At 37.5% G+C, this 23,620-nt stretch overlaps 1 long non-coding RNA gene across 1 annotated transcript in view; it reads left to right on the top strand.

Annotated features, from left to right (window-relative positions):
• LOC309624593 overlaps window positions 1-23,620 on the top strand; it is a 1,127,080-nt gene that overhangs the window by 107,187 nt on the left and 996,273 nt on the right. The gene's annotated exons all lie outside the window — the stretch shown is intronic.

The following is a 23,620-nucleotide window of genomic DNA, read 5'->3' as shown; positions in this document are numbered from 1 at the left end:
GAAGAAGATCATGATTTCTAATCTCTGGAATTACATAAATTTGTTTTTCTTCATTAATATTTAATCTTCTGGAGGAATGCACTCACTAGTAATTAGCTATTGGCTGGGTTTTTAAACTTACCAAATTGTTTTAGAATATTTTTTATTATAATCCTTGGATAGTATCTTTTTTGCCTTTTTCAATTCATAAGTGTAAACAGTTCTTCCTGAGGTAAATGTAATGGGTGCCTTCTGTTAATATCCAGTTCTTCCTAATGAAAAGGGTGGATGATGCTTTGGGAAGTAAAATCTCCCTCTGTTGGTTAGACTTAATACCATTGATCTTCAGCTAAATTCCCCTAATGGATCAAATTGTTTTCTTACTTTTTTGCCTCCACCCCCAACAAAATAATTTTTAGTTTAAATCAATAATGTAGAGATTTTTGTTGTTGTCTTTTATTTAATCCCAAAATGATTAGTTGCAAAACTGTTTTATATTTATTCTGTCAAAACAGGTATACAGTGGAGTTGCCTTTGATATAAGAGTTGAGTTCTCAAGTTTGCTTGTTTACATGAAGAGTCATGCGTGACCAAAATTTCCCTTTTATAAAACTCTCATCAAAAATACAGTATATTTAGCCATATTTGTGCATACTTTAAAAACGGACATAACTGTGTCTCAGAAATACGATGTGGTAATGTTTTTCTCTAGCATTGGAATAGATTTCTGCTTCTTCAGCTAAGTACCAGGAAGAGCATATGGTTTGCTTTTAGGTCCATTTTATACCAAAACCATGCATGTACCTTTAAGTACTGGAGATACTCTCAGCATCACTAAAAGCTTACCCAGTGACTGTCTCTGAGTAAAACTCTTTGTGAGTGGACTTTTCAGGTTCACTCACTCAAGCCAGTGTGTTGTTTATGCAAGCATGTATGCCAAAGACATGCAGTTGATTTTACATATAGTATAAATGTATATTTTACAACTTTGCTGTAATACGTTTACCAATGGGTGTTTTCAAGACCTGTATAACAAAGCTTATAGAAATAGGCATTCTTTCGCCAGATATAGTTATGCAGATAATGAAAAGTTCTGTAAATCTTTAAACACTGTCCTTACATACTGGTCATCCAATCAAAGAGAATTTTTTAAAATGTATATAATAATTTGATTTGGGGTGGGATCTAAGTACTATGCATATGACATTTTGGAACTATAATAGGCATTACTCAACTCAAATATATTCCAAAACTAAGTGAGGACAGTTATCTCTGTAATGTTATAGGATACTCAGACCCAATCATGAAGAATTATGGGAAATCAAGATGACATTTGGAGATCTGCCTGTTGTCATATAGAGCATATCTAATGTAATGACTCGAACAATTTGCTTAACTTGCTGTGTGGGAGAAAAAATATATATATGACACAGTGCTTAGCCTGTTATAAAGTTGTGCCAGAAGTTTTCCAAAAAAACATAACTCGGTATAGATCATCGCATGAAGAATACTTACCAAAGAACAACACTGGGCCTTCCTTCGAGACTTTAGCTAGAGCAAGCTTCCTACCCAAACAGTAGCCCCACGTGAAATCTGTCCTTGCAAAGTATCCACTGATTCATTCTGTAGTGTCAAATTCCAATTACCAGTCACCAAATGAACTCAATTATTGTAAATCACAATTTATTTGGAAATGAAAGCTTAAGTTATTCCTCAATGTATTTGTATCTTAATAATATGCTTGTTTTCAAAGTAACTTTAAGAATGAAGCATTTAGTATTAGGCAAAAACACAAGTACTTTTTTAGTCACAGTAGTTAATGAGAGTTTCTTGTTTTCTTTTTAGGATGTGTTTAGGATTTGGGGGAAGGAGTGGCAATAACAAGATTATCAGGGTCTATTGGAAATGCCCTAAGGAAAAATTGGTTCATGTGCTTTAATGAGTAGATAAGTATGATCTGTCATTAGCTTGTCAAGCATACAGTATTGACTTTCAAACATCTTAAATAAAGCCTGTCCTCACCACTTTCTCCACAATCTAGGCTGTTATTACTTGACACCACCAATGAAGAAATCACTGATTTTTAATCAGTTCTACTTCTGCCACCATCCAAATTATTGAAGTTTGAATTTTAGTGCATTATTATTAGTACTTGAATTTCAAGAAGTTACTTTGTACGAATAAATACCCAGTTTGTAACTGGGCAGTAGGTAAAAACAAACATTAAATATTAAATTACTGATTTCTAGAGATTGGCAGATTAGTCAAGTGTTTTATATTGTATTCTATTATCTTGGAATGGTGACCATAAAACCTGAAGAATGAAGTCAAGACAGTGTGTAGTTCTGACTTTTGCATCATGGATAGGAATATTTCTTCCTGGGCATGAAGTTCCTAGTCTAGTTAATAAAGAACATTACCTGCTGATGGAGCACAATGTCCTGTGTTTGTGCAAATAAATTAAAATGATTACATATGCAAATGAGGACTAATTAAATACAGAGTTCTAATTTAAAAGCACAAATACTTCCTTGAGCACATTAGGTTCTAAAAATCAGATATTACATTTTTCATGAGTTTTATTAGGCTTACCTTGCATATATAATTTTTTTTTTTCTGAAACTACCACTAAATATGGTGATAGCTTGTAGGGTGATTAATTACGTATTAAGGCATTTTAATCGCTTTTCAACACTTGCAGCACAAAAGAAATTTTAAATATGAGAAAACGAAGTACTCATAAGAAACATTTAAGGTGCTTGTAAATTTATACCTAGTTGGCCTACTCTGATTCTCTTAAAAATAGAGAAAACAACGTGGTTATTTCATTTTTTTCCCCAGGTGAATACAGTTCAAACGAATGTCTTTCTAAAATTTAATGACACATTTGCTTGTAGGTTTCAGTTTTGTGATTTTTGAGAATATTATAGGACTTGGTAGCATCTTTTCGCTAGGCAGTCAATGATCCTAAAAGCCCTATTATTTTAGTGCTCACTTTGGCAGCACATATACTAAAATTGGAACAATAACAGGGATTACCGTGGCCCCTGCACAAGGATGACACACAAATTCGTGAAGTGTTCCATATTTTTAAGACCTAAATGTAAGACCAGACACTACAAAACTCTTAGAGGAAAACATACGCAGAACACTCTGTGACATAAATCACAGCAAGATCCTTTTTGACCCACCTCCTAGAGAAATGGAAATAAAAACAAAATAAACAAATGGGACCTAATGAAACTTAAAAGCCTTTGCACAGCAAAGGAAACCATAAACAAGACCAAAGACAACCCTCAGAATGGGAGAAAATATTTGCAAATGAAGCAACTGACAAAGGATTAATCTCCAAAATTTACAAGCAGCTCATGCAGCTCAGTATCAAAAAAACAAACAACCCACTCCAAAAATGGGCAGAAGACCTAAATAGATATTTCTCCAAAGAAGATATACAGATTGCCAACAAACACATGAAAGAATGCTCAACACCGCTAATCAGGTATACAGTGGAGTTGCCTTTGATATAAGAGTTGAGTTCTCAAGTTTGCTTGTTTACATGAAGAGTCATGCATGACCAAATTTAAGTACTGGAGATACTCTCAGTATCACTAAAAGCTTACCCAGTGACTGTCTCTGAGTAAAACTCAGAGAAATGCAAATCAAAACCACAATGAGGTATCACCTCACACTGTCAGAATGGCCATCATCAAGAAGTCTACAAACAATAAATGCTGGAGAGGGTGTGGAAAAAAGGGGACTCTCTTGCCCTGTTGTGGGAATGTAAATTGATACAGCCACTATGGAGAACAGTATGGAGGTTCCTTAAAAAACTAAAAATAGAACTACCGTACGACCCAGCAATCTCACCACTGGGCATATACTTTGCTTTAGTATATTCACAATGTTGTACAAGTGTCATTACTATCTAATTTCAGAATATTTCCATCACCCCTAAAAGAAACCCTATACCTCTCAATTCCCCACCTCCCATACCCTGGCAACTGCTATTTATTTTCTGTCTCTGGATTTGCTTATTCTGGACATTTCATACAAGGAGAAGCATAAAATGTGGCCTTTTGCTTCTGGCATCTTTGCATATTGTTTTCAAAGTCAACTTTTTTTTTTTAACTGAACTATTATAGGCATCATTATGTATGTTGAACATTGAAATTTCATTCTTTTTAATAGCTGAATATCATTATTTGAGTGGTTAAATTTACTTCACCAGTTCCCTACTGTTGAACAGTTGGGATCTTTGTACCTTCTTTTAAAAATTGTAAGTAGTGCTGCATTGGTATTGGCATCTTTCATCATTGGAGTGTCACATTTGCTTTTAACAGTGCTGAGGTTGATCATTATTTAAACTCAGAGTTTAAATTCTGAGAACTTCAATAATTTTATTCCCTAACAGTTTTGTTTAATGTGAATATAGTTTTCTGTGATTTGTTGAAACATGCAAGTCACATCCATGTTTGTACAAGCATTGCTCTTTGGTTCTCAATTATCTCAACATTTTTATTCTACTCTTAAGCAGTGGAATATGAATACTGCTAAAAGTATGATGTCATACCCACACCTCAAATTATTTCTGCGTTAGAATGGAAGACTTCATTCAAAGTGAGATGCTTTTTTTTTCTTGCCCATTTAGAAGAGTCATTCCAACAGTAGCATTTTTAGGTCAGTGTTTTTATATAGCTTTAAAAAAAAATGTTTGAAATGTGCCCATTTAAAATTTCACCTTGAGTGGGTCTGTATGCCTATAGAATTTAGTCATTTCAGGACATCCTTGAACATTTAACTCTGCTGTGCTTTAAATTTTTTCAATATTCATCCCTTGAGATAAGAACAAATGTATAGTATGATCTGACAGTGGCTCAAATTAGGCCTTGTTACCTAATGTGTTCCTATTTAAATTCTCAAGAATTAAATTTTATCACAGCAGCAGTTAACAAGAAGCCTAAAATCAACATCTCCAATTCAGATATCTGCAGAAATCAGTTACATAAATTTTTATTGAGCTTTAAGTGTTGAATTTCTTAATAAAATGATTTAAAATGCATTCCTTCTGCTTTTTTTTTTTTCTTTGTGTTTGAGGGCATTTGTTTGCTTTGGCATTCTATTTATAATGTTCTATGCCTGTAAGTAAGCTTGCTTTTTAAATGCACTTTTAAAAAACACTGTTTCTGTACTGTTTAAATGTGGTACATTTTAATCACTACATGAGCATTCATATTGACCAACATACCCTAGCTTAAATGCCAGTTCAGATACTCCTTGGATGTTTATGTCTGTCGCAAGGTCATGCTTAACCAGACTCAATTTTTATCATCTCTTCAGATCATATTCTATTCTGATGCTGGTCTAGGTCACAATCTTCCTAGTGGGATAACATGGCTTTGGCTTTTTCTGTAAAAGATTCAATCATTTCTATGGTTTAATAAAAGATTGAACTGCATCTCCAATGAGGTGAATGGTATTTAAATGTGGCTATCTTTGATCATCTACTTTGAACCAAAATTAGAATTTAATATTTGACCTGAGTCATACTGATTTTCTGTTTTTTATTTTATTATATCACAAAAATAAGAGATAATCATTTATGAACAAACCACAGAACCTCTGTCTTAACCAGGACCCAGCTAGAGGCAGAATGGGAAGAATGGGAATTGAGAGTATGAAAGTCAAGACTGAATTGCAGTTGATAGAGGGGAGTCTGGAGCCTTAAGAGAATAAGCAGGGGAAAGGTTGGAGAGTTTGTTTTAGGGAATTTGTTTTAATACTTACACTATGTCATATAGACATCAATATGAAATTTTTAGTGTATCAAAATAAAGCCTACTTACCTGGTGTAAAAAGCAGTGAGTACCAAAAAAGGTAAATCAGACAGTGGAAAGGTATGTTAATTCTTTAAATCAATTTTATAATGAAACTCAATTCTAAAGCAGTTTTTAAATATTCACGTAACAAGGTAATTCTGGTGATATTCAATTGTTTGCAAAACCTCTCAGAAATCCATTTCAGCATTATGGTTGGGAAATTTTTCTAGCCACTGATTTAAATTGCTCATGGTGCAATTAGAGCTTGGGTCTTCTTATTGTCTCTTTATGGGAGATGGGAACAGGTCACCATCCTCTAAGACTAGAGCTGGGGAGCTGTGGTCCCTGATCAAGATCTGGAAGAGAGTATCCATGGAAGAGAGACCATTCTAATGGGCTTCATTTCATCTCTTCCCCGGGCTGAGCACGCTCTGGCTGCTGGTACTGCTCCAAAAATCATTTTTTCCACGTTGGCAATTATAATATTCTGATTCAGAGCAGAACCTATGAATCCGAACAATTAAAAAGCTATAGAAAGTAGGCAGTTTATCAGCATTTTAAAGAGGAACAATATAGCTAATGCCCAGGGTATAGCTTCTATCCTTACCACTCTGCATCTATCCTTTTGTTGTCTCACCCAGTCTTCAGTTTATGTTTATTCAAACTTTAACTGACTCTAATATAGAAATGGAAATGAGATGTATTTAGCATTTTGTGCCTATCAAAGTTTTATGTTGCCTATTCTCAGTTCTTTAACAAAATAACTGAATATTTCATCTCTAAGTAATGGGGAAAATATTTTGGATATCTTTTTGCAAGGGATGTGGGGAGGAATAGGCCCTTGCTTTGAGGTTTTTCTGGTTCAATGACTGGGGGAATGTTTCCCACCCTTGTTCAATGAGCTTTCCCCACTGAATGCAGTTCCAAGCCATTAAGTGCCTACTGTGAGCAAAATCCTTCTTTGGCTTCCTCCTTACAAGCTGAGTTTTCTCTGCCTTAATGCTTTTCTCTCAACTGATTTTCTGATTGCCCTTGGACTCTTCTCTAGATCCCTTCCAAATTCTTCACATCTTTCTTTCATTGTGTAGCCCAGATTGGGACATTCATGTTTCATGTATCTGATGACAAGTAAATAACAGTGACCCACATTTACTACATTTTGTGTGGCTAAGAATGACATGTCTCTTGCACAATTTTGAACTGAGAACTAAGAATGAAAAATACATAGCATTAGCCTTGCTAATAATTTGATGAGACCTTGATTGTCATTTTTGAGCTTTAGTTTTCTCTCTATAAAGTAAAGTTGTATTAGATTCTTTGACACATTTCAATTCTGAAATATATATATAACTTTTACACACAACACGTAATTTATATTGTATATGTTATATATAATGTTATGTATTAATATATAAAATATATAAATATGCATGTAGTTTTTGAAGTAATAAAATCTCAATTATATTTCGGAAGAATATATATAGTTATCTATATATGTGTATACACATATATATGAAAGTGTTCCCTATATATATTCTAGTTTTATCAGGCTATGTGAAAGTATATATGGAATGATTTCTTTGTTAAAAAATAAGCATATGCACACACACACATTTGCCACCTGGCACAAATATTTAACTGAGAGAATTGATAACTAGATGCTCTTTTCCAGACCTCCTGAATTGCTTGGAGTTTTTAACTATACCTTAGAAAGAAGATATGATTTTGCCCCAGTAACTCCTAATGTAATCTTGGCTTTTAAATACTTTGTCCTTCTAATCTAATTGCATTGGGAAATATTATTAAGCGGGCACATCATCCACTGGCCAGAGTCTGATATTCTAACATTAGAGTAGTTCCTTTTTTTTTTTGGTTCATCAGTGCTCCTCTCAATCTTATAAAAATAACCTAATTCAAGGTACCAAGGACTTTGATCTGTATTATTACTGGCCTCCCGGGGTATTGCATGACTCTTCTCAAAAAGTCCAGTGGCCATTTCCTTAGTTCAATAAGTAATATGTCTTGGACAAAATATAAGCTGTGGTACTCTTGAGGAAAGCAATTATGTCCATTTCAGCAACGTAGGAAATACAGGAAAAACCAGCATGGCTCTCTGAAAAGGTAATGCCTATAAAGGAAAGGGTGTTTTAGGGCTTCTTTCTTAATAATTTGATTTTTATACTTACTATAATGCAATAAGCTATAAGATGCATGATATATGTAGTAAGACTTAAAAGTATAATATAATAAATATGTATGTACTGTACTTCTAGGTTGAAATGTAAAAACATTAAGTATAGTTGAAATACCCTGTGTATATTCTAATTGTAGCCCATGTCTTCCCAGCAGAAGTTACTAATATTCTGAACTTTAGGCTTATCATTCTCAGCATTCCTTTTTATTTTTACTACGTGTGTGTCTATTCTAAAACAATGTAGTATTGTTCAGCATGTTTTTGACTTTTATATAAATGACATAATACTGACTTATTCTTCAACTTGCTTTTTTCACTCATAAGTTTATGAGATTCACCTGTGTGAATAGTTTGTGAAGCTCTGTTTACTAGCATGTAGTAGTCCATTAACATATCACAATGTATTGATCCCTTTTTCTACTGATGACATTAAGTTTGTGTCCAGTTTCCTGCTTTTACAAACAATGGTCTGTGAACGGTCCTGTGTGTGTCTCCTTGTATATGTGTGCGCAAGGATTTTCCTAGGACTGCATAAGGCTTAAGTGCTACATCTTCTTGATGGTTTGTGTCTGTCTTATCCCAAAGCCAAACAGCACCCTCAATATTTTCTTTTAAGGATTTTAAAGTTTTGCTTTTCACATTAAAACATTTTATTTTTATCCACTTGGTATATGAATTCGGGATCCGATTTTGTTTTTTCCATATGCATCACCAGTTGTTCCATCACCATTTGTTTAATAGGTGTCCAGGAAGGGCACTGGTAAGCTAACCATAAGGCATTCTTCTCACTTAGACCTAAAAAGAATGGAAGGGAAAAAAGAACCTCCTTTTTTTCCCAGTAAAGAAAAGAATCTCTCTTTAAAATTTGTCTACATTTCCCTCCTTCCTCTAGCCTCATGTCTCTCTGCTCTTACCTACATGGAATCGACTTCATTAATAGAAAATATATGACTTAGTGGAAGCAGTACCTTGGGATGGTATGACTTCCTAGCTTCTAAGCCAGAGGTCAGTAAACTACTTTTTCTGTGAAGTGCTGGATAATAAATATTTAGGCTTTGTGGGCTAAGAGGCAGGCAAAATCAAGGATATTACATATATATATATATACACATATATATGTATGTATATATATATATATATATATACACACATATATATGTATGTATATATATATACACACATATATGTATGTGTATGTGTATATATATATATACACACATATATATTATATGTGTGTATATACACACCAAGAGGGAAAAAATTCCACAATATTTGTATTAACAAAATTATAAAAATAATTGAGTATATATTTTGATCATGCAAGTCTACTAATGTTCAGAGTAGAATTCCTGATTATCTCATTTATTCCTCCTCACAACCTGATGAGGTAGATATTATTAATACCTATATTATATTTATAAGGAAAATGAAGTTCATATAAGGTTACCCTGTTAGCAAATGTTGGAGCCATCATTTGAGCCTAACTCCAGAGCTTGTACTCTTGACCCTGATATAATTTTGAGAGGGGGATTAATATTAAGTATTAATATTAATTAAGAATTTATATTAATATTAAGTAATTTACATATTAATTTTAAAGATGAAGAAATAGAAGTGCAAAGGGGTTGAGTAACTTGGACAAGGTATACAGATTGCTGTAGGGCTGTGTCTGTCTAATTTCAAAATCATGTTCCTTCCCTTCTACTCTGCAACTTCAAAACTTCCAGGAACCTCCAAAACATGGATAATAGCTGTAATTAGCAAATCAGGTCTCAATTTATGTTACCATTTTAATTGAAATATTTTAATATAGAGATTAACAGCTGTATACATTTTTCTTTTTCATTATAAAAGATAAATTGACAACACAATGTTGTAAATAAACTATACCTAAATTAAAAAAAAAGATAAATTGACATTAAAAAGAAAAGATCATATAATACAGAAGGGTATTTGGGGAAAGGTAAAAAGTAAAATTCATTAATTCATTTTTTTCCTCTCCTCCCCTATTTACTCTCTCCTTATTTCCCTTTCATTTTCCTTTTTATTAAATAAATTTATTTATTTTATTTATTTATTTTTGGCTGCATTGGGTCTTTGTTGCTGCATGTGGGCTTTCTCTAGTTGCGGTGAGTGGGGGCTACTCTTCGTTGCGGTGCGTGGGCTTCTCATTGCGGTGGCTTCTGTTGTTGCAGAGCACGGGCTCTAGGCACGTGGGCTTCAGTAGTTGTGGCACACAGGCTCAGTAGTTGTGGCTCGTGGGCTTAGTTGCTCCGCGTCATGTGGGATCATCCCGGACCAGGGCTCGAACCCGTGTCCCCTACATTGGCAGGCGGATTCTTAACCACTGCACATAACATAAATTCTTAGCCCCCTTTCATTTTTCTTTCCTTATTTTTTCTCTTTTTGTCTCCCTCCCCTTTTTTGTGTGTGCTATAAGAGCTGCTCAGAATAGAATAAAGCAGTGCCTGCCCAAGAGTAGAATTAAGATCCCAGAGAACTCAGGGTACTCTTGTTGACCAAACACAGTGGGAATCTCAAAACAAACATAAATTCTTTTAATGGATGAATTTTTTAGTTTCCTGGCATCAAATCAATGTTCAACAAGTGTTGTTTACTGAGTGGCAACCATGTGGTGGATTCTGTGAGAGAATGCAGATGAAAACACTTACCTGTACCTTCAAGGAGCTCACAAGCCAGTGAAATTCTAACAATCAAAGCAAATTTGAAGAGTAAAGAGAAAGCCGAAGTAAACTCATGCAGGGGAGAGACTTGGTAAGCTCCGTCACCTCACATCCTTTATTAAGATGCAAATTAATCAATGATATAAATTGTCAGTTAAATGATGCATTTGATTAGGCGATAAGTCTTATTAACTTCAAGATAAAACAACTTGACAAAAGCATAATTACTATTTGTGTATTTGGCTTCCAAGATGCATTTTAAAATGCTTTGCATAGTGAAATCAACAACTAAAATGTACTTGTCACATGCATAAAATATACTTGCCAAGCACCCCACCAGATGTGTCACATGCATATCTCATTTAAAGATTACAACAATTCAATGAGGTTGCGGTAGGTGTTATTATTATCACTGTTTTAGATTATTTTAAAAATTCAAAGTATTTGCCCAATTGTTATACAGCTAATAGTGAGCATAGCCATGATTTGACTTAGAGAGTAGTTAGGAAAACTTGAAAACATGGTGACATTTGAAAAAATCCATGCTGCCTTATAATTAATTTTCAATCCTACAGACAAACTAGAAAAAATATATCACATACACAGCATTGTATGAACTGATAACTAAATTAAGGTTTTGCCTCTTCTCCCAAAGGGCTTTTTTTTTGGCAACAAATCAGAAGCTGAGCTCTCTCTCTGAGGTTTGGATTAGTGACTTTTGGTTTGGTCTGAAATGAGCTAGAGATGTCTGCCTCTAGTTCTAAATTCTAGATTATATGAGAACATGAAGCTCTGTCCCTACTGGGTGTTATTTATTTAGCAGGCTCCCGGAGGATTCCTTTGGGCTTGGCAGTTAGGTTGTATATGCAGTTATGTATATACGTTCCCTCACGTGGAGGGCCAAGCAGAAGAGGAATCTACTTGCGGGAAGGGCAGAAAAATCAGATTCTACCTCTGGCTCTGCTCCTAACCCATGATATGACTTTGAATGAAGTTGTTTTATACTGCCTATAAAATGGGGATTAAAAATGGTTTCTCTTCTCACTTCACTGGCAGATCAAAAGAGACCGTTGATGTGAAATGGCTTTACAGAGTTCAAAGGGCTATGCACAGGCAGGGCGCTATTTTTTAGAGAACAAACCTAGATGTATGCTCAGGAGCTGGTTATCCTGTGGGCGGGGGAAAACCAGAGCCCAGGCCAGATCGACTGAAGCAGGGGTCGGGCCTCGTTCACACTGATTCAAAGAGTAGGCTAGTTCAGCTGTATCCAAAACCCCGCACAAACTCTTCTCCGCATTTGAAAACCTGTTTGTCAGGGGAAAATATATTGGTTAAGAGCTCAGGCTTTGTAATCTGAGAATCTTGTGGAAATGTCCCCTCTCGGCCTCGGTCTTCTCATCTACAGCACGGGGATAACTACAGCATCTGCTCGTGAGGTCTGTGGATTAACTGGGCCAAAGAACGCTAAGGACTTAATCTGGTGCCTTGTAAACTGAAAGCAGGCAGTAGGTAGTAGGTAGTATATTTTACCATGGTCAGTAGTAGTCTCAGCAACACTAATGCAGAAATAAGAGGAGGGGACTTGGACAATTTTTTTCTTACACTTGTGAATGGAATTACTTGGGACCTAATTTGCTTGTATTATGCCTGAACGGTGAACCAGTGGTTTTGCATACAATTTTCTTTTTTTTTTTCTGAGTGAGGGGTTATTACTTAAAAAAAAAAACAAAAAACAGTCATCTCTAAGACAGATTTTCTCCTTTTGTGCCAGATCTGTATTTCCTTTCATTTACATATAATTCACTATTAACTGGACCTGGGGAGAATCTATGCCATTTAAATGATATGAATCTTGACCGTGGTTTTTGCTCTGTGGGACAGATTCGTAAAGTCACATAATGTTTGTACCTCATTACAGAGACTGTTTTCTAAAAAATGCATTCAGTGTTTGCATACTAGTTAACATTTCCTTAATGAGATATATTTAATTTGGCTCAAATAAAACAAGTGCCTGGTTACTCAACTCAATATGCACATCTGAACATAAGTTTGATGACATTCACTACTGGAATTTTCTTTTTTTAGTGGAGGTTTATACAGTTGAAGAATAACATGAATGGTTGAAAGTCCTAAAGCATAATTTGAAGGAGTGTGAAACAACCCATATTTATTGTAATAGCACTTGGGCAATATCTCATTTCCACTTAGCTTCAGTGCTATAAATAATTCTAATTTGTTTTCCTTGTACACTTATTGGATTAATTACAGTAGAACAAGCTAAGTGATATTACTGTAGCAGTTGGCTAAACTTGATACAAACACGATAATTAAAATAATTGCTTTTTAATTTCTCCCCTTTTCAGTAGTTTAATAAGCTGAATCTAGTGTTATAAACCTTAAAGAATTTGATTTGAGAATCTCTAGGCTTTTCTGTCAATATGTTTTCATTGTTGATAGTGGATTTCAGTGTATTGTTGGGAGTTTCCTTCGGAAAGGAAGCATCTGGGTCCTGCCTCCATGCGATATCTGCTTATTTAGAAAGTGTATTGTTTCCATCATTCTTGCAGCACCATGGGATAATCACGTGTTTCCATTTACCCACCCAAATCGATGCTGGTAACACACATACGCACACACACCTGCACACACACAAACATGCATCCTCGATAGAGAAACCGTTCCCTCTGGCATCAGTAAAAGAACATATATTTATTTCAACATGTCTTCCAACAAGCTATTCGTTGCCTCAGCATTACCCAAGGCAAAGATTGTGCTCAGCTGCTCCCCCATCCCATCTCTCTCTTGTTGCTACATGTTTGATTACATCTGGAAAGGTACTGTTTTTGTTAATGTATAAGAAGAAAGCCTCTGGGAAGCAAGGAAGTGAAAAATGGTCACTGCCAAAGGTATACTCCTTTCATCCTAAAAAGGTTGCCTGAGCCACTCTTGGTCCTCCCATTATGTTCCTGTGCTGTTTGCCAATTAACTTTTCCCAGTGTGCAGGGGTCACTGATCTGGACAGCATCCTTTGGTTTCCCCTCCCACTGATTCCTAGCAAAGCTCTTATAAATGCACTGTACTTGCTTTTTGGTTTTCCCACAGTGGCTGGGTTGCTTGGTGAGAATTTGATGCACAGGTTTAAACAACCTCTTTACAAAGTGGAGGCAAAACAAAAATAGAAGGGGGAAAAGTACACTCAAATGAGCTAGAATGAGAGCAAACTTTAGCTCAAAGTTTTTAACTGAAGTACCTTGATTTTTGTTGCTTTCGAGAATTTTAAAACAGAGAACAATTGAGAAATGGAAATCGTTTCTTCCCTCTCTATGTCTCAGAAGGATTTTCCGCTTCATATCCAACTCTGAATGACTCTCTCTGTAGTCTACATTTAAAATGTCAAGTGATTTCACCAGGCCTTTAGTAAATAAGGATTCAATTGGCAATTGGAGAAGCTCATCACCTGCAAGTTTCTTCAATATTCCCAACACTTTTTGAAAGAGGGAACATTCCTCAGAACTCAAATCTGGGCCCTTGATTTTCTGTCTTTACATCCTGCCCTCCAAGGCAGTTCATTTGCTCTTACAGATTCAGCTCTTGCCTCCGTGTCAGACTTACCCAGATCTTTATCCCAGACACTAACCTCTCCCCCATGCTCAAATCCCTATCATCAGCTGCCTGCTGGACATTTCTTTAAGATGTCCCGCTGTCAACTCAAACTGAACATATGCACAATGAATGGAACTCATCTTCTTCCTTCCTCTCCCCTCTGCTCTGACACGCAGCCTCTCCACAGTCCACAGTTCTTTCTGTCTCTCAGTCTCTGCCTCACCTCTCCCTCTCTCTCTCACAGCAGTTCCAGCAATGATCAAAACTGCGGTCATTATTTGATCTCCTCTCTCCCCAGCTTCTTACATCTATGTACTAGATAAGTCTCCTGCACTCTTTCATGCCTCTCCTCCACCCCGTTTCTCTACAATACTGTAACTGATCATCCAGGTTTACACAAGCATTTACTCAACCAGTGGTTATTAGTCACCTATGCCTTGCCAGGCACTATAATAGGCACACTGAATTTGATGTCAGGAAAGAAACTGCCATGGCAATAATCATAGCAATTAGCCCCTTACAACACTCTCCTACTTGGTATCTTGGAAGCCAGTGTCTCTTCCTCGCCAGTCCACTTGTCCTCAAGTTAACCTTCCCAGATATAACTTGGATAATATTTTTCTAAATATCATGGATTTAACTATAAATAAGTCTGTTCTATATATTTTATGACCTAAAACCTTTAGGACTCTTCATGTAGAGCATCATAAGCCGCCCAGCTGCATTAAGAATCATGGCTGCATGTCCATTAGCAAAATGGAAGGCCATCTCGCCTTTCCCTGCCAGCCTTGCTTCTCCCAGACACTGCAGGGGATGAGGGACGGGAGCTTCGAGCCTCATAGTGCCGGCAGCAAGACACTCCGCGGAAGACTGGACTGCTCAGGGTAATGAAGCCCACGCATCCACTTCCCAGTTGAACAAGTTAGCTCCCGTTAGTGCCGAAGCCCCCGTCAATGCCCGTAACGCCAGCTGTATTTCTGAAAAAACATGTTTGGAAGGTTCGTAAATAGATTAGTGCAGGTAGACCACACTCTGCTCTTAGAACGTCAGGGAGAACCTCCCTGATGAAATGACATCCATTTCTTTACGTTTAAACATGTCCTCTTTTATGATTATTATTACAGAAGCAATAGATATTATAAACCAAGCAGTACAAAAGTATATGAGGTAGAAATGGGAAGTCCCTCGTGTGACCTCTGCGCGCACAGATTAGCAGGTGTGAGGAGAGAGTGCTGCACTGACATTTTCACGCAGCTTTGCAGGCTTCCTGATCATTTCGACACCTTTCCTGTCCCAGATACCTCCAGGACAAAAGTAGAAACGAAAAGCCGATATAGCTGACTCATTTCATCCCAGATTTCTGCTCTCAGTGGCATTCCCAAAAGTAGGAGAAAAGTGGAAGCCACGGAGGGTACCTCAGGAGACCCTTCAGTGACCAGAGTTCATCACTCCCCCAGGCCTGGATGCCGGTCTTTACGCTGCAACACACACCATCTGAGGTCTACACTACCGGTGTCGATGCTCTTTGACCACTAGGTGGTTCTGTAACCTATCTGATGCAATTCCCACTTGCTGGCTGAAGTGAAGAACGGAAACATTAGGGTAGAATCCTGTCCCCACACCTTCCCCATTTGTTTCTGTCTTAATTTTCACCCACTCCTCTGTGTCCAAATAGAATCTGACCACAAAGCCAGCATGCACCATCTCACTAGGCTGCTCTGTTGGGGAAGAGAAGAGGGCCATTTCCTCCGCCAGGCCAGGTTCGGGCTGTGAGGCTGCAGGCTGTTTTCTAAATGTGAAGATGAGTGGGACTCCCAGGCGCTGTGTCCTGGTTGCAGCAGGAATGGAAATTTCCTTTACCTGATGGCGCCACATCTGCTGCATTCATTTATTTAACACACACTTACTGGTGCCTATTATTATATGCAGGGAACCTTGCTGGGTCCAGAAGCTAGAGAGATACTGGGGTATCTAGTCCTTGAGAATTTAACAGTCATATAGGAGCAACAAGCAAGTTGCTTGCGCAACACCCATCCTCCCTTCGCTTGGATCTCAATTTTCCCCTGGGAGCACCTTTCTTCCCTCCCTCCGCCCATGGGTATCAGGTATCTGACTCCACCTCTGACTTCCTGGTGGGGCATGTGACTCCATCCTGGCCTGAGCACTGCATCCCCACTGACACTGATTGGTTCAGGGACAAGCATGTCACCTGATCCAAAGAGATGCAAACTGGGGAATTTTGCTGGGACTATTGAGAAACAAGCTCTATCTCCTTTTATCCTGGTCTTGAACCTGGGAGTATGTAAGCCTGAATCTGTTGGCAGCCACCTTTCCATCACATGAACGCTGAGCATGAAGCTAGTGTGGAGGAAAGCAGAGTTAAGAGATAGAGATTGGGCCCTGATGATGTCATTTGAGTCCTTGAATCAAAATATGCCTGAAGCTAGCTCTACTGAAGTGTCAGTAGATTTCCACTTTGCTTCACCTTATTTGAATCACATTTTCTGTCACTTGCACCAGATGTAATAAATGATATATAATACATGTGATAATATAAATAATAAAGAGATAACTACAATGCCATGTGGTAGGTGAGTGATCTGATAGAGGTTAGTACAAGCTGTTATGGCAATAAATAGGAGAGATAGCTAACCGAGAAGCAGGGATGACTTCCTTAAGAAGTTCATTTATTTAAAAACTAAGAATTGAGCACTATATTAATTTACTAGAGCTGCCGTAACAAAGTACCACAGACTTTGGCTTAAATGCTAGATATTTACTTTTTTATTTGCTTATTTTCTCTCAGTCTGGAGGCTAGAAGCCTGAGATAAAGGTGTTGGCAGGGTTGGTTTCTTCTGAGGCCTCTCTCCTTGGCTTGTAGACAGCCATCCTCTCCTTGTGTCTTCATGTGGTCTCCCCTCTGTACCTATCTGTGTCTACTTTTCTTCTTTTTATAGGGACACCAGTCATATTGGATTGGGGCCCACCCAAATGACCTCATAATTCATGCTTTAAAAATCCTATCTTCAAATACAGTCATATTCTGAGGTACTGGGAGTTAGGGCTTCAACACACGAATTTGAAGGGGATACGATTCTGCCCATAACAAGCACCTAACTTGGATGCAAAGACAAATAAAAAAGGATTATTGCTATCATTGAGCATACGATCTACATAAGACTGCAAAAATAACCATAATACATAGCTAAATAAGTGAGACATACACATTTATTGAGCACACTGCTGGAAGCTGTGGATTTGTCATTTCAGATAAGACGCTATGCCTGTGAAATCACTAGTAATAATGGAGATAGTGTAAATTTCCGGGCTTTGACGAAGAGGTCACTTCCAGGTAGTGTGGTATTTGAAAACACTTTGAAGAATGGTAGAATTTCAGTAGAGACAGCCAAGGTAGACGTGCTACATTCACCCACATCACCCAAACAGGCTAAGTCACTGTTTACCATCTCTTTCCACCTTCTTTCCCGTTTCAGTGCATCACACCATTTTAAGATTTTGTTAAATGCTTTGTTTAAGGGTAACTTTTACTTAATGATTCCCTTGATTAGTTTGTTGTTACTCATTTGCATTCCATTTCTGTCACTGTCAAAAACTGTAAAAACTCTGAAATGTTTCCCTATGTGCCAGCTAAGAAGTAAACCTGCCAGAGTTTCATGGATGTTGACAGGTGACATGAGACTGCTGGGTAAGAGACGAAGGACAGTTTTTTACACATGGCTTTTGTTTGCATCAAGAAGAGGGTCAGTGATAGCTGCTCATGCAGTGGGGTGTGTTACAGGAGAAGAGCCTTGAGTTTAGGGAAGCCAGATCTTTTATAATATGAGGTAATCATGCATGTTCTTTGCTCTTGAGGGAGACACTATCTCTGTCTTACAAGGCTGTTCACTATACAAATATCCTTCAAAACGCAGTCTGGAACAAAGGGGCAGTGAGGGCCTTGCTTGCAAGACGTGCAGAAACCCAAGAGGCCCACAGGGAATTATCTTCCAATAGTCATAAGCAGCTTTGGCCAAACAAATTTCCTACTGCTTTCATGATAAATAAGTCCCAAGACATCTATGTGTGGAAGGAAGGTTTCACCGGGTCTTGGATTTAGACTCTGGGTTTTCCACTTTTCTGTGGTTTTGACAAGGAGTCTAACCACCCATTCTGCAATTCTCTCTCTCACTTATCAGCAAATATGTCACACTCTCACCTTTAACTTCAGCTATTCGTCACATCTTTCTTCAAATTTCTCTAAAATATAGTCATTGATTTTACCACGGGTCAGCAAATCTTGGCCATTGGGCCAAAGAATGGTTTTTACATTTTTAAAATAATTGTAAAAGACAAAACAAAACAAAAGCAAAAGAACATGGACAGAGCCCGCATGTGATCCATAAAGCCTGAAATATTTACTTGGTGGCCCTTTACAGAAAAGGTGTGGCTAATGACCGTGTTCTAAACCTTTGGATATGCTATAATAATTGAGAATTGTCCTCTTCCCTCCCCCTATTCCTTAACTATTTAGGTAAAATCATGGAAGGCTTAGGGTTAGCTCTAAAGTAGCTCTTGAGTCAGGCAAAATTTCTCTGATGATATGTATATTCATTGCATTTTATTTCCTTCATAATAAATCAGGTTTTGTTTTCCCTCTTCTCCCTCACATATGTCTTACCATCATTACCTGCCCTGCGCACCAAATGCAACAACCCATTATAACAAGTAGTATTTATTATATGTTTCAGGCAGAGTCCCAAGCACTTTATGTACATGTTCCTACTTAATCCTCACCCTGACCCTTTGAGGTAGTTACTGGTATCTTCATCATACAATAAAAAAAACTAAGACACAGTTTGGTTCATAACCTATCCAGGATCATGCAGCTTCTAAGTGGCAAATTAACAAGTATATTTTGCTGCTCTGTCCATCAGCAGTGTCTGCCTTTTGCGGAGCAGTGATCTATTGTGATAGAAGCCTCCGGTCGCCACCAGCAGAGTAGGTGAGATGCTGACAAGATACACGAGGAAAGATAAGAAGGACTCTTACATGTCAGGACTCCCATTAGGCACTTAAAAAAAGTCACTTCGTGTAGTACTTGACAACAAAGGTGAAAAGGCTTTTTCCATTTTTCTACAAGAAGAAAATGGAATGCAGAGAGCCCCAGAGATTTGCCATACTAGAGCTAGAATTTGAATGCATATTTGTCTGAGTCAAAATTAATTTGTGAGATTGTTGCTCTATCATTTGGTGGAGCAGCCGCCAAGGGCCAGTATGCATCTCCTTATATAGTTTGTTGATCGTGTAGACTGGGTTTAAGCAAATGTTTATAAAGCACCCACTTTATAAGTAAGATGCTGGATGCTAGTGATACAGAGCAAAAACAGGACCCAACTGCTTCCTTTCTACAAATTCTTGGTTAAGACATTACATGATTTAGGAGAGAAACTAGTATTTTTCAAATGTTGTACCCTGCACTTAAAGCTGGCTTTCTTACATTTTTGGGTCACCTGTTTGTTTTCTGTCAGTCGATGACCTAGAGCTAATTAGAAACAGGATTTCCCACCTTGCCTTGGGAGATAAGTGGATTTCTCAGGGGAGTTAATTTTCTTTAGACGCCATCAGTATTTTACAAATATTTTCTTTAGAAAAACTTTGTATGTCTATATTTAGCCACATCATCAGGTAGATGCAAGTAAATTCCACCTCAGATATTTGACAGATATTTTATTGTCTCTGTGTGCCAGGCGCTGTTCTAGGTGCTGAGGAAACATCAATGATCAAAATACAATTTTTAAAGTGCTTTCATTACCTCTGGTATTCTTCCACAAAATTCATAACTTCAGTTTAATCATGAGAAAATATCTGATAAACCCCAATTGAGGGACATTCTACGAAATATCTTATCAATATCCTTCAAACCTATTAAGGTCATGAGAAACAAGGAAAGACAGAGAAACTATCACAAACTGGGGGAGATTAAGAACCATTATGACTAAGTGCAATGTGGATTCTGAAACAGAAAAAGGACATTGATGGAAAAACTGGGGAAATCTAAATAAAGTCTGTAGTTTAGTTAACAGTATTATGCTGATGTTAATTTCTTAGTTTTGATAAATGTACCATGGTTTTGCATAAGATGTTAAGATTAGGGGAAGTTGGGTGAAGGGTATACGTGAATTCTCTATACTAGCTTAGCAGCTTTTCTATGAATCTAAAATTATTTCAACATAAACATTTTTAGAAAATCCATGCCTTCACAGAGATTAAATTCTCGTGGGAGAAGTAAAACAAAATACAGTAAGTAAATTGTAAGTCAATATCAAGACTGGATGATTTTGAAAACTCTCAGACGCTCTAAAATGGCAAAAGATACTAAAAGTCAGAAACAGCTGCCCAGACAGTGGTATAGAGAAAAGGCTGAATATGTGACTGTACCTTTTGTTAAAACCTCAGAAAGACAAAAAGGTCAGAGTATTTAACCACAGAAACAGCCCTTTTGCTAGTTTGTTCATCGTGCATTTTTGACATTAAATTTGAATTTTTACGAAAGTATCACATTAAAATATCATTTATCTCTATTACTGAGTTTTGTGGCCCCCCTTCCATTTTGCCCAAGGCGAGTGCCTCACTCACCTCACCCATGTCCTGGCACAGCTCACCACAGCCCTAGTGTTTTTATCCCTATTTGACAGGTAAGGGAACTCAAGCATAGACAGGTAATGCAGGGCCAGGCAGCAATGATGTGGTCAAGCCAGCATCCAAAATCTATGTACTAACACTATACTATACTATACCATTTCTTCCTTATACTGATAATTCTTAAAGACTATTTCAATATGGCCCCAGACAGCAGAATTTGGTGATTCTGTTACCTCTACTCTCACTGTATTACCTGAATATGCAGCTTTTCACTACCATCATCTCCAGCAGAGCTTCCTGACCGATCACTAACTGGGTGACCTCCACGGTGAAACAGATCATCAGACACACTGGACTTTTTGCTGCAGCATCAGTTAGTAACCCAGTTCTGTAACTCCATGACTCTTCTATGAAATAAAGGGCCTAGACGTCATATTGCCTATTTTTCTCCCAGTCTCTTTTATGTGAGCTGTTTGGTTGGCTATAAATCAGATGGTTAAAGTAACAGTGTGGTGACAAATAATGTTGATTGTGAACCCCGAATCACTCCTAGAGAAAAGTTCAGGTCCAAAAGTTGCTTTGGCTTATTATGGTCAGTCATCAAGAACACCAACAATACGTAGCATTTTTCAGTGTACTGTGGAAGGATTGCATTTTTGTAACACAGAAAAAAATAACAGATTTTTGTTTAGAGTAGAATAGAAAAAAAACGCCTGGATTGTTGTTAGGGAATCATAGCCATAGCCATTATCCAAGTGGCTCCTACATCCCTCATGGTTAGTGTGACACATGGTCGAAGTATACACAAGCACAGTTGAAAAGATTCTCAACCCAACCCACCCTTCCACCCCCCAAAACATCCACAATTTCTTCCCCACCTATTGACTGCTGTCTGAGACTCTTAGAATAGAGTATGAAGCCTTTCAGTCTACAATAGGAGTTAAATCTAGAATGCTATACCCCTGGAAGAAGGAGCACACAATATAAATTCACCTCAAATTCTAAATGGTATCTATTAAATCCTTTACAAAGAAAAGGAGAGAAATAGGGAAGGTGGGCTATACAGAGTCCAAATCGTAGGCTAGGTGCTGACTTCCTTCAAATCATTGTCTACTGCTCTTCTTATAAAAGATGATACTGCCTGAGAGCATTGGAGTTGTAACCACATTAGTGAGGTTTGCAAAAGGTTCCGACAGCATGTTCTTTGCTGAACTATCACAATAATGTGCAAAAAACTTTTGCAAGTGTGAGACGTTCACGGGCCCATGTGGAATTAGTCAAGAACCCTAGAGAAGCCTCAGATGATAATATTGCTTTTGTAATTGTTAATCCAGAAGGATCCAAGTTAAGACCTTGCCAACTAGGGCCTGTCACAATTTGGAGGTAAGGATCAAGAAAAGAAAGTTCCCTTAATCAGAATTACTGTGACTCTTTTACCTCCAATTAGATTGCTCCCATGGATGGCTTCCCTTTACCACTGAAGGAGGCTAATCTCTCCGTGGCCTATGATGTTCGGCTTGACTGGCTGCAGCCGGCCTCTCTAGCCTCAGCTCACGTGACTGCCCAGCCCCTCATTGGTTACTCTTAGTTCTCAGTCACTTGGCTTCTTTCCTGTACTTGGATCAGCCTTTCTACAGTTCTTCCCCTGGGCCACTCCTACTCATCTTTCAGATACCAGCTATCAAATATCACTTCCTCTGGGAAGCCTTCCCTGATCTCTGGGACTATTCTAACGCCTTCCAAGAATATATACTCACACTACCCTGCCCTTCCTCATCACACTTAGTGTAAGCACACTTGAATCATTATTTGCATAATCATTTGTGTGATGCTTACCTCCGCCACCAGACTAAAAGTTCCAATAGAACAAAGATTTAGTCTTGCTAACGATTGCCTATAAAGACCTAACAGAGTGCCTAGCACATAGTAGATACTCAGTATATATTTATTAAGTGGATGAATGAATTAAAGGTAGTTTATTTGATCTGGAAAGATTCTTGGAGAACCTAGTCCAAAAACCTAATTTATAGAGGAAGAAACTAAAATGTCAGTAAATTTGCTGTCTTGCCCAAAGCCCAACCCAAAAGCAAAATTAGAGCTAGAACGCACATTTCTTCACTTTCTCTGTACTTTTTTTTCCCCCTGTCCTGATGGAAAGTTCATAGTCTAGTGATTCATCACACTGGAGGGAATAGCAATTCCTGGCAAGTTCTTCAGGACCTTAATGAACTCGCAGGTTTGTGTTTTATTTAATATTCACTTTATTTAAAATGAGTCCATAGTCTATGTTTATTTCCCCATTTCTCAGTTAATTGTCAAATGTTAATTGTCATGAAGAAGAGATAATGTGGCAGTTTGGCAAGGTTCTACTGAACTAACAAATGTTTAACAGGATCACAGATGGAGTCATTTGCATACAGGAGATATTTTTTTCCAGGGTTTTGTCCCAATTAAAAGTTACAAGTTCAAACCAGGTTACCAGTTCCAACCAAAAGAAGTTTCCACATTTTAGAGCCTGAAGACGTGCTACTCTTTCTTCAATATATTCCCTTTTTCCTTTCCCACATTTGACAAGCTGAGAAATATTTAATAGTGATGGCCTTCTTAAGTAAAACAGAATAGCTACAAAGCTCTTCATGCCTGCCCCTGTCGATTGGACAGGTAGCCGGTTTTAAGGGGCCAACAAGAAGAAACATTGGTTT

Source organism: Balaenoptera borealis, assembly GCF_965194805.1.
Source record: "Balaenoptera borealis genome assembly, chromosome: 2".
NCBI classification, from domain to species: domain Eukaryota; kingdom Metazoa; phylum Chordata; class Mammalia; order Artiodactyla; family Balaenopteridae; genus Balaenoptera; species Balaenoptera borealis.
Note: the sequence above shows the minus strand (reverse complement) of the source record. Positions and strands in the feature narration are given on the sequence as shown.